This window comes from Cibotium barometz, chromosome 44 (genome assembly GCF_041138505.1).
Source record: "Cibotium barometz isolate CiBa-2024 chromosome 44, ASM4113850v1, whole genome shotgun sequence".
NCBI lineage: Eukaryota > Viridiplantae > Streptophyta > Polypodiopsida > Cyatheales > Cibotiaceae > Cibotium > Cibotium barometz.
Genome location: NC_141089.1, coordinates 28,232,382 through 28,243,714, shown reverse-complemented (window position 1 = coordinate 28,243,714; position 11,333 = coordinate 28,232,382).

Genomic DNA, 11,333 nt, shown 5'->3' with positions numbered 1-11,333 from the left:
TCAAAGGACCAAGTGTGCCATTGTACACATTGGGTACTCTTGAAAAAGCTGAGAGCCAAAAAGAGGATGAAAGTGAATGTGAATATGAAACAGAAATGGGATCTAAAGTTGAAACATACATGGTTCCACTTGAAGATTCTATCATAGTATGGTTGGATTTTCCTACAAGCAATGATGTTAAGCACAAATGCGTGTTGATTAGCCCTCAAGCTAGTCATAACATCATGACAATAGACACTTGGGTTTCATTGGGACAACCTAAAATCACAATGGTCTTGCAAGAGATGCCAATGGACAAAACATTAAAGTTCTAGGTTACTTTAGCTATGCTACTCAAACAATCGATGGAGATGTGGAATTTAGATTTCATATTAAGTGTGATATTATCCTTGGTGGAACTTGGATACGTAACTCATTGTATTCAATAATTGATGAATCCATGCAAATAGTCACCTTAAACACTCCTGTAGGCATTGTGTAATATTCCAGGAGGAAGAGACCTTGGAAGAATTAGAACTTCCAACATATCTTACAGCAGATAATATAACAAGAATTATGGTTGGATTAGATCTTTCCAATAAAATCACGATAATCCACGCACAGATTCATTCACAAAGAGAACACAGTCTAATGACCCTTGAGTTATGGGATTTGTTAGGTCAACCAACAAGATTTGAACATGCCATGTTCGGGTTACTTAAACTAACCCCCTTATAAGTTTTTTTATGGTTGAGTATATGTTGGAAGAAGATTTGATATTAGGGCATAAATGGACTATGTCTGCCTAAGAACCTTTGTGCTTTGCTAGCAATAGGATCATCATCATGGTTGGTCAATAACACAATGTTGACAATACCATACTGCCAGGAAGAGGATCCAATCCTAATGGATTTTTATGATACTAAATGCAAAAATTTACAAGCCTCTTCCACAGAATCCCCTCTACACAATGTCCTACCATCTGCATCAATGATCAACTCCGATAAAGCATCTATCCCCTCAACAAAGTCCAATGCCACAACCTTGCAATCCACATCTATTCCTGAAGAAGTTCCCCAAGCGTAATCATCTAACACAAGGAGCTCAAGGGAAAAGCTCCAAAGCCAACGCCTCTTCATCGACCAACCTTAACAAAGGAGATGGATGCATGTTCAAAAGCCTCAATATCAACAACCACTCTACAAGAGACTCCAATCTCATTGTCAGCAACTTCCATGAGTCTCACAACCACAATCTCAGTGCTAACTGATGTGAAGGAGTGCCCCACTTCATCCGCTTCATTCAAAAAGAAAACTCCACTATGACAACCAAAATCAAGGTATCAAAATGTGGGTGGAGAAGAAGCTACTTGTAGCCCAAGGCTACTACACAAGGCACCAATCCAATTTGTGTGCCTCGATCATCAAAGCCTCTCAATGCAACACTTAGAGGCCAAGGTAAAACAAAAGTACTCCACACCGTCCACAAAAGCTATGCGAGTTCCTCAAAGAACTCCAACAAATCAACAAGTGAGGGTACCAAAAAGATTACTGCAAGCACAAGGGTACTACCAAGGTAATACCAAATCTTGGATTCCTAAGCACATCAAAAAGTCCCCTAAGCTTGCATAAAGAAAGAAACCTCAGCACCAAAAGCATCAGCCCACCAATTTATAATGTTCATCAAAGATGGGTGCCTATGCACGTGCTTCAACTAAACAAGGATACTATGATGGTAATCCCGTCAGATGGTTGCCAAAATCGAACAAAGTGAAAGCCTCACCACCAACTTCAACCCCAACAGCTTCACCTAAAGCTCAACGAGAATGAAACACCAAGCAAAAGACTCAATGAATATAGAAGAGCTTGTGTGTTCAATCAACACCAATGGTAACTAACTAGAAGTTGTACCTACCGCCTCGACAACACTTGACCCACAAATTTAAGAATCAATTCCCACGTCTACAAATGGAGACTTATGAGCACATCAAAGGCAAACTTACAATTCTCTTTTCACCCCTCTGGATGTGAAGCATAAGTGTAGAAGCTATGTGGTAGACTTAAGAACTTATTCTCTTATAAACGAGAGTAGCCAAAAGAACCTGTTGATCGCAAGGTGGTAGCAAAAAAAAGAAAAACAAAAAGAGACACAGACACAAGGGAGTCACACATATGGACTAAACCTAAAAATGGTAGAATATAACAAACAACTCCCAAAAACGATCTTTAATAGCCATTACATTTTTTGTTACGATTATAGCTTACTATTCTTTTAGCTAAGTTAATGTAGCAGCTACTTCATGAGTACATATCCATGCTCATGCACTAGAGGGCATTTGCACCAAGGCCTCATCATCGACAACTTTCCAAGTACATCTCTGGGGATGGGGGTGAAAGCCTGGTCAATGGTACAACCCATCGCTTGGAATTTTCTTTCAAATTACAAACTTCTCCAAATGAAGCTAGAGTCTTCACAACACAATGATATATAATCCTTCGTGATGATGAAGATATCTATCTAAGCCTTGCATGTTGACGTAATTCTTTAAAGCCTCACCAACAAGTGGCCACTTTAACACAAGAGCATCTCAATAAGAGTCTATATGACTCAATTCTTGTACTCCATGCATATCTGCTTAATAGAGCACTTAGATATACATAAAAGCATAAAAAGCACATAAAAGTATAAAAAGCACATGGGAAGAAGCATGCAGGAACATGTCCTACTCAACAACATTTGGCAAGAATCTTGTCACTAAAAGGGACTTCATCAAAGGCCAAATTATTCACATGATGAATGTTGCTTCAATGAATCAGATGACGAACTGAGGATCACAATTTCATTCTAATGATTTTGTCTATGTTCCTCTAGATCCTTTCTTCTCTTCTCCTCCATTATTAACATCTCTTAGTTTCCCAACTAATACAAAATCCCATGTAACTCTTCTTATGATTGCTAAAAAACAAAGTGACCAAAAAATATAAACAAAAAAAGGACTCACAAAAATATAAAAATACAATCATTCGTCGCAAATACCCCAACCCCCCTCCCACCCCATTATGATTTTTCGCTAACCTCTAACCTTTTTATTTACTAGCTACCCTTTCTTATTCCTTTCGGAGGAACAAGGACCATTGAAAGTCACTCAACATCAAAAGCCATCAACTTTTCAATTCTCCTCACACAAAGATCTTCAACACGATCACGAAGAGGACACGATCGACATCAGGAAAGGGGGAATGTTAACCCATTCTAGGGTTAAAAAGAGCTAATACCATTATATTATATCAAGGAGTCAAGGTAGATACACCAAAAGGTCATACATACAAGATATGAAGCAATGGTGTCCAAATCTACAACTTGGACGGGTGCCCGTAATGGTCCTATGGAATACTTATGGTGATTTCCACTTCAAAAGTGTGTGGTAGTAAGCTAAGATGAAGTCTCAAGTGATTTAATTCATGGATACATTATGAGAGTAGTCATTATGATAGCATTAGGCCCCTTATGAGCCTAAAGTGCCCAGTCGGCCATAGAGTTAACTGAGGGTGAACACTTATGGCCATGTATATAAGTGAATATCTCTCATAATACGAGGACACTCCCATTGTGCAATAGAGTCTTGATCTTGCTAATCTCTCTCTCTTTAATGCATGCTAGTGAGTGTGTGTGAATTATGTGAGGTGAGAGAAGGGATAAGTACATGTAGTGCAATGTGACGATGTGACAACGCTCACGGGAGATGTTATGGAATTGCTTCTCCAGGAGTTGTAGAGCTTGGAGACCTTAAGGGTTACGAGCTCGGCCATTGGAAATATCCTCACAACAGTTACGGTTCACCAAATAATCTCTTGTTGGATGTGTTTCAAGGAGGGTTAGGGTGAGCCATAACACTCTATGCCTATCGAATCTTTTCTTTATGGTTCGTTGTCATGATGAGGTCATCCACATATAGGAAAATGATCATGTGCATGCCCTGCTTAGTTAAAATATACAATTTTCATATGATGGGCTTTTAGAAAGACCAATACTTATAAAGAAAGCATCTATCACCATGCATGACGGGCCTAGTTTTGCTCATATAGTACCTTTCGAAGTCTGTACACTTTGTTTTCTGAATCAGATATCTCAAACCTTAGTGGCTGCACTACATAAACCTCCTACTTGAGATGGCCATTCATAAATATTGACTTTACAACCATTTGAAAATGGTTGGATGAAACCATCATAATCAATGCTTATCCATCCAACTCGTGTATGTATAGGATGCATATGCTTATCTATCTCAAACCTTAGTGGCTGCACTACATAAACCTCCTACTTGAGATGGCCATTCAGAAATATTGACTTTACATCCATTTGAAAATGGTTGGATGAAACCATCATAATCAATGCTTATCCATCCAACTCGTGTATGTATAGGATGCATATGCTTATCTATCCAACTCATGTATGTATACGATGCATATGCTTTGATATTTTGTAGTTGTGCATTATATTATATGTGACCAAGAAAATTTTCAATAAGTCTTGTAATCGAGGATTCTCTAACTTGGTGTGCTTGGCCACATTTTCCCATCCCTTCTCTTCCCAAGGGAATTAAGTCTATCCATTTTCCCATGAGGTACCTTCTCTTGCCATGAGTATTAACTTTATCCATTCTGACCTTTGGTGGGGATAGAGTTAATGACCATGGTGTGATTAGTCATATTTTCTCATAAGGTCCCTTCTCTTGCCAAGGCATTAACTCTATCCATTCTAGACTCTATTCTCTAATAGGATATATCATCCATGGTTTTTTCTTTGGCATATCTGTATATGCCTCTGGACATATCCTTGTAGCCATATTAAATGGAATAATCTCCATGAGAGACTTACGCATTAGTTTTGTCTTTAACAATGGATTACATGTTAAAGCTTGCATGACCTCTTCTAAGTAGCTTGATGAGCTTGCCACATTGATTGGGATATATATTTTCTCTAGGGCCAACAAACCTCTTCAGGGTCTAGAGTGTTAGTGGAAAAATCTACTTGTGGAGGAGAATAAGAAATGTTAGTGTGATTGAGGACTGGGATGAGAAGTCATTAGCTTAGAAGTAAGAGATCGATTTATGATGGTACGTGTATTGAGGCATGTTCCCAAGGCAGTGGTGGTGGTGGCTTCTGAGATTACAAAAAGGTTTCTAATTGTGTATTGAGGCATGTTCCCAAGGCAGTGGTGGTGGTGGCTTCTGAGATTACAAAAAGGTTTCTAATTGTGCCCACTTATAAAATGGGGATATTCTATATATTCCAAGGCAAAACTATTTAGTAATAAATTGGGCCTACCTTGTAGATATTTGTAAATATATTAATACCCATTTGTTACCTTTTTAATGAGCTTGTCAATTTGATTGGGGGCCTTTTCTACTTAATCTACTAAGCTATTTGTTGCCGCAGTTGAATAATAATGTCTTCCTTAGTCTAATATTTCTACCTCCTTGGTGGCTCTCGCTTCTTGAAGTTTGGCATACTTACTTTCTGCTTCTTGAACTTTGACATACTTGCTTTTTTCTTGTGGCCTTTTTTGTAGATATCTACATTGCTATTCTTGCCTGAGCTAGCTCACATTGAGATTTATAGCTCTAACTTCTTGAAGTTTGAGATACTTGCTTTCTACTTTCTGCTTCTTGAAGTTTGGCATACTATCTTTTTGCCTCCTTGAAGTTTGAGATACTTGCTTTCTGCTTCTTGAAGTTAGGCATACTATCTTTTTGCCTCCTTGGCCTTTTTTGTAGATGTTTGCATTTCTATTCTTGCTTGAGCTAGCTTACCTTGAGCTTTGATGGCATTGGCATGTGTCTCATGCACTTACTCATGTAGATAAATTACAATGTCTTGGTGGATCTTGAGCATTTTATCTTTCTCTTCTTAAGTGTTTGCCAACTTTCCATGCAATATCCTAATAGTACTTGTTTTAACAACTCTCTTTGCTTTTGGATCTCACTTAACTATTATGTGAGGTTGGTTACCTCTAATTCCATTTATAGAAATCTCTTTTGTATAAAAATTACAATGTATTGGTGGATTATGAGCATTTTATCTTTCTCTTCTTGAGCATTCCATGAAATATCATAACAGTACTTGTTTTAACAAATCTCTTTACTTTTGGAACTCACTTAACTATTATGTGAGATTGGTTACCTCATTATCCATTTATAGAAATCTCTTTTTGTATACTGGTGATTCCATTTCTAGAAAACTCCTTTTGTATACACTTATTGCATCTTTTGTATGTTTTATCCTTGGTTATATCTTTCTCCTTCAATTTTGAGGTCTTTCTCATGCTGTATTACCTAAGTTTCCTTGAGTTGAATTTTTGTTTTATCATTGGTTATTTCTTGTCTAATCTTTCTCCTTAAATTTTGAGGTCTTTCTCATGTTGTATGTAGGTTTCTTTGAGTTATATTTTTGTAGTTTGTAGTTTCCTTGTGCTTTTCATATTGTGCATTTTGATCTTCAACCTCCTTTTCTCTTGATGCAAAATTTTCTCTTAATAAGTTATTATCTTCTTCTAATTCATTGATTTCCTTTAAGTGTTTGGAGTTATGTTGCTTGGGCTTATGTTGTTGTTCTATCTTTATTTACCTTTTTAAGCTCCAAATACTTTTTCTTGAATCCATTAGCCTATTGATCATCTATTTGTGCAATGTTTGTTTTCTTATCCATTAGATAAGTAGACTACCCAATTTTCATGTGTCTTTGTTGCTTGCAAATTTCTCTCCTGATATTCATCAATATTTTCATAAGAAGATGTTAGGAAATGCACAATACCTTCTCACATGGATGCAAGCATTCCTTGTGCGACTTCAATGGTGGGTAGCTTGTGTGCTTGATGCATAAGAAGGGGAAGGTTTAACATTCTGAGACTTCATGATGCATAATATGGAAACTCTTCCTCCTTTTAGTCCTTCTCATCATTAGATGTACTTGCATCTCTATCATGTTTTTGTGACATACTTTTGTAGCTGCATGAGTGAACATGATGGGAGTTGGCATTGGTGCTATGCATTGCACCCATTCCTTTGTTACTTTGTATGTTAATGCATGCATTAATCTTTGTGTCAACTCACTAACATCTACTTCTAATGATGAGATAGAGCCACGAATATACTTCCATCAACAATGTCTTTGGGATCTGCAGAATATCTATGTGTGGTTGTTACTTATGGGTAGAGGCATACATATAGGTGGAAGACCATGGCATCATGGAAAGGATCTAGGGAACATTCCAATATTATGGAGCTTTGCCTAACCACACTACTCGGGAGCACAAACAGCTCAACTGAGAAACCAATATACCATGGCCTAGTTCACAAATGCAAAATCGGGGTGTGTCATTCACCTCGTGAAAGTAGGTTGCCTAGGTTTCTCATAGGTAGTGTTGTCATCGCCGTACAAAAGCACTTAAGGCTCTAGTCTACCACACCCATCCCTGCCACACACCAATGGAAGCTTGACCCTTAATCACAACTCAATCTCACACACTCAGTCTGTCACATACATGCAAGTAAGCACACAAGAGCTCAACAAGCAAGAGGCAAGCAAGAAAGCAATAGCATAAGATAGTGGAGAAGAAGAGCACTCTATTATTCAAGATAATGAGAGAATATAAGACAATGACAGGTTGGCTTTCCTTTTGCCTTAAAGCAATAGCATAAGATAGTAGAGAAGAAGAGCACTCTATTCAATTAGAATAAGAGAATACAAGACAATGAGAGGTTGGCTTTGCTTTTGCCTTATTTCCTTCGTTTCCAGGGCTTACACCATTTGAGAGGACAAACTTAAAAATAAGGTTCTCGAAGTCTCTAGTCCACCTAGGCTAGTGTGAAAACACATCCAAAGGTAGTAACCTAAATTGCGTGATCCCATGGTGCACCTTTTAAATGAATTACAGCCATTCCGGTGTCCATGGTCCAAAGAAAGTAAAAATGATACGGTAGGCTGACATTGACACCATAAAGGTATTTGGCAAGGGCTAACATGATCCCCTTCCTAATGTAGATTCTGTCCTCATGAAAAATGATTAAACCAGTAAAATGTTCCTTTGTAAAAAATAACATGAATCATGGTTTTGAAAAAATAGATATGCATGCATGTTCTTTTTTTGGTTATGACTGGGTGAACTTAACTTATGCTAGGCCAATTCAATGTAGATGTTAGTATAATAAGTCTATCTACACCTGAAGTGCTCATAGTCATATGCCTACAGCTATGTTTTAGTCTCAAGATACTGAAACCCTTATGTACTTCTTAGTAGAGTAAGAGTGAAGGTGATTAGACTTTTGTTTTTTTCCTTTTTTCTCTTTTTTTAATAAATAAAGATAAATAAGGATAAGGCACCAACCCATGAACCATGGTAATGGCCTTTCTTTGTAAAAAATAACATGAATCATGGTTTTGAAAAAACAGATATGCATGCATGTTCTTTTTTGGTTATGACTGGGTGAACTTAACTTATGCTAGGCCAATTCAATGTAGATGTTATTATAATAAGTCTATCTACACCTAAAGTGCTCATAGTCATATGCCTATAGCTATGTTTTAGTTTCAAGATACTGAAACCCTTATGTACTTCTTAGTAGAGTAAGAGTGAAGGTGATTAGACTTTTGATTTTTATCCTTTTTTCTCTTTTTTTAATAAATAAAGATAAATAAGGATAAGGCACCAACCCATGAACCATGGTAATGGCCCATAGACCTCCACCATGAGTATCTAAGGACCACTAGGAATCTCTTGATTATATGGTGATAACTTAGCCTTTTCCTTTTATTAGTTTATTGGTGACATAATGTCCTATCCCATGAGAACCAAGGAATCGGCCTCAAGGTACTACCATGAGTAGCCAAGAGTCCTACCAAGATCTTATATGGGGATAGTTATCTTCTTGGTCTATGTTTTTTTTAACATTATTATTCTTTAAACCTACAACTCACCTAAAGTTCACTAAAGGTTAAGTTGGAGTACTTGGCATACTCTAGAAGTATATTGTAAGGTCAATCATCATGGTGGTCAGATAGGGACATTACGAAGAATAAGAAATATTATGGGCTTAGAGCCCCTCTAAGCAACAAGTAGAAACTAGTCCACTCCAGTTTCATAAAGTCATTGAGTTGATTCCATGAATGCAAGTTTGCAAAGTAAAGAAACAATTTTGAAGTTGAAGTTAAGTTAGAGTACACCTGAGCAAGTGGAAGAATGTAGTCCATATCGAGGATGCATGTCTATCAATCCATGGGTTCTTCAAGTCATAGAATCTGGACTTGGTGCCTAGACTACAACTCAATGACCTATAAAAAAATTCAATCTAGCAAGCTTATTGTCAGATAACCATAGTGAATAAGAAAGCTTTGATTTGATGTCACGTGGTTGATCTTTCCCCTCACTTAGGCTTCCTAAAACATAACCTTCTGGTGATGAGTAGGCAATGGTCATAGTGTATAGTGTATCCTAGCTATGGAAGGGAATAAGTACTATAGGTAAGTTGGTCAAGCATCTCACCCCCTAAAAAGAATCAATTAACTCACCTGCTATACTGCTACCCAACATGGGCATGGTGTTGGTAGTAGCATCTCATAAAGTGGTGGGGTGAGTGTGTAAGGTAACACTCTTGCCTCCATTGCTTGATTACTTCCTCTTAGGGTGTTTGTACTTGGTTAGGTCCATTGACTACGTATAGAATACTTAGGTCATCATGCCTTTGCGGCATCCCTCTTACCATGGATTTGAGTAAAGAATTCCCATATTAACGTCAAAAATATGTCCTATGTTGCCAACAAAGATGGGGTGCAATGTCCAAAGAGCATACATCATTTACATGCATGGCATGGAGTAGTGGGATGGAATTGCAAAAAAAACAAATTAATAAAATTATTTCCACAACAAGTTGCTCCTAAAGATGCATAAAAGTAACGAGAGTAGGTATGGAAAGGTGGTATCCTAGACACTTCTTGATAATACCATTCTTGATAGTCTAGATCCAGAATAGATACACTAGTGTTGTGCTAAGTGAAATCCATGGCTTGAGACTTGTAGGTTATGTAAAGAAGTAATGAAAACCTCATTTTCCATATTCTAAGCATTCTCTTTTTTCTTAGATGTGTGCTCATCTTCTCATCTTTTTTAGGTTTTTTTATGGTTATTGTTTTATGTTTTTTGGTATAAGTGCTATTTTATTGTATGTGTGGGAGTTATTTTTCCCAATAGGTCCCTACTTTGTATGAACTTAAGCTGACAGGGAACAAAATAGTATTTGGGGATACAAATATAGAAGTCGGTTGTACACCCCTCTTCTTGTTTCACATCATCCATGGACTTCTCGAAGGGTGATGTATGCCTTTGGAAGCCAATTTTTCCATCTCTCTGGATGATGAGGTAGGTGTGATGAAGAACACTTTGACACCATAGGAATGTTGACATTGAGGCATAAGGGTGGTAAGGGAATCTCATAAGGCCAAATCAGGCTTATTGATTCTTCCTCTAGAAGAGATGTGGCAAGTGTTACTTTGAGTGAGACATTAAGCATCTCTAGCATAGAAAATTTTATGTGAGAGGCCTATTGAGATAAGGGTGATACATGTAAAGATTCTCTTATTTAAGTAGACGTAAGACAAAAGTAGAAGCAAGCTTCACTTATTGAAGTAGAAGCATGCTCAATTTCCCCCCTTCTTGAGGTAGAGTCTAATGTTTAAAGGTTTTTGGGAATCCATTTTTTTTTAGGGAGGGATGGCAAAGATTCGATGTAAGATACCTCTCATAGCCTTCCTTCCTTTGAGGTAGAGAGGGATCTCACTGGTAAGTAGCATCCCAAGAATCTATGAAGATCATCTTATTGGGAGTCAATTTTTGACTATCCAATATACAAATACATTCATGGTCTTGGGAGTCGTACCTAGTATTTATCTAAATTTTTTGCTTTGGAAAGTACCCAACTAATCAGGTCAACTCTACCAGCCACTTTCCTTTATTTAAGCACATTGTTGGTATAGATGCATCACATAACATAATTCCTTGATTTAATTCCCTTCACGAGTTCCTTTATTCCTTAATGCCAAAAAAATCATTTATTGAAAAAAACAATACATATATATAATCATGATCTTGAATTGCAACACAATCTAGAAAAGCATCCCTCGGCACACCGAGTTACATACAATCTAGGCATTGTAGCCGTCATGGTGATAAATCATCACATATTAGTAGGGTGAAATGTCCCCTCACTCAACTAAACTAACATGAAAACTATAAAGGTCGGGTTTGCAATCCTGGAAGGAATCCTCGCCGCCATGATTTGTGGTGGGTTAACCATCATAAG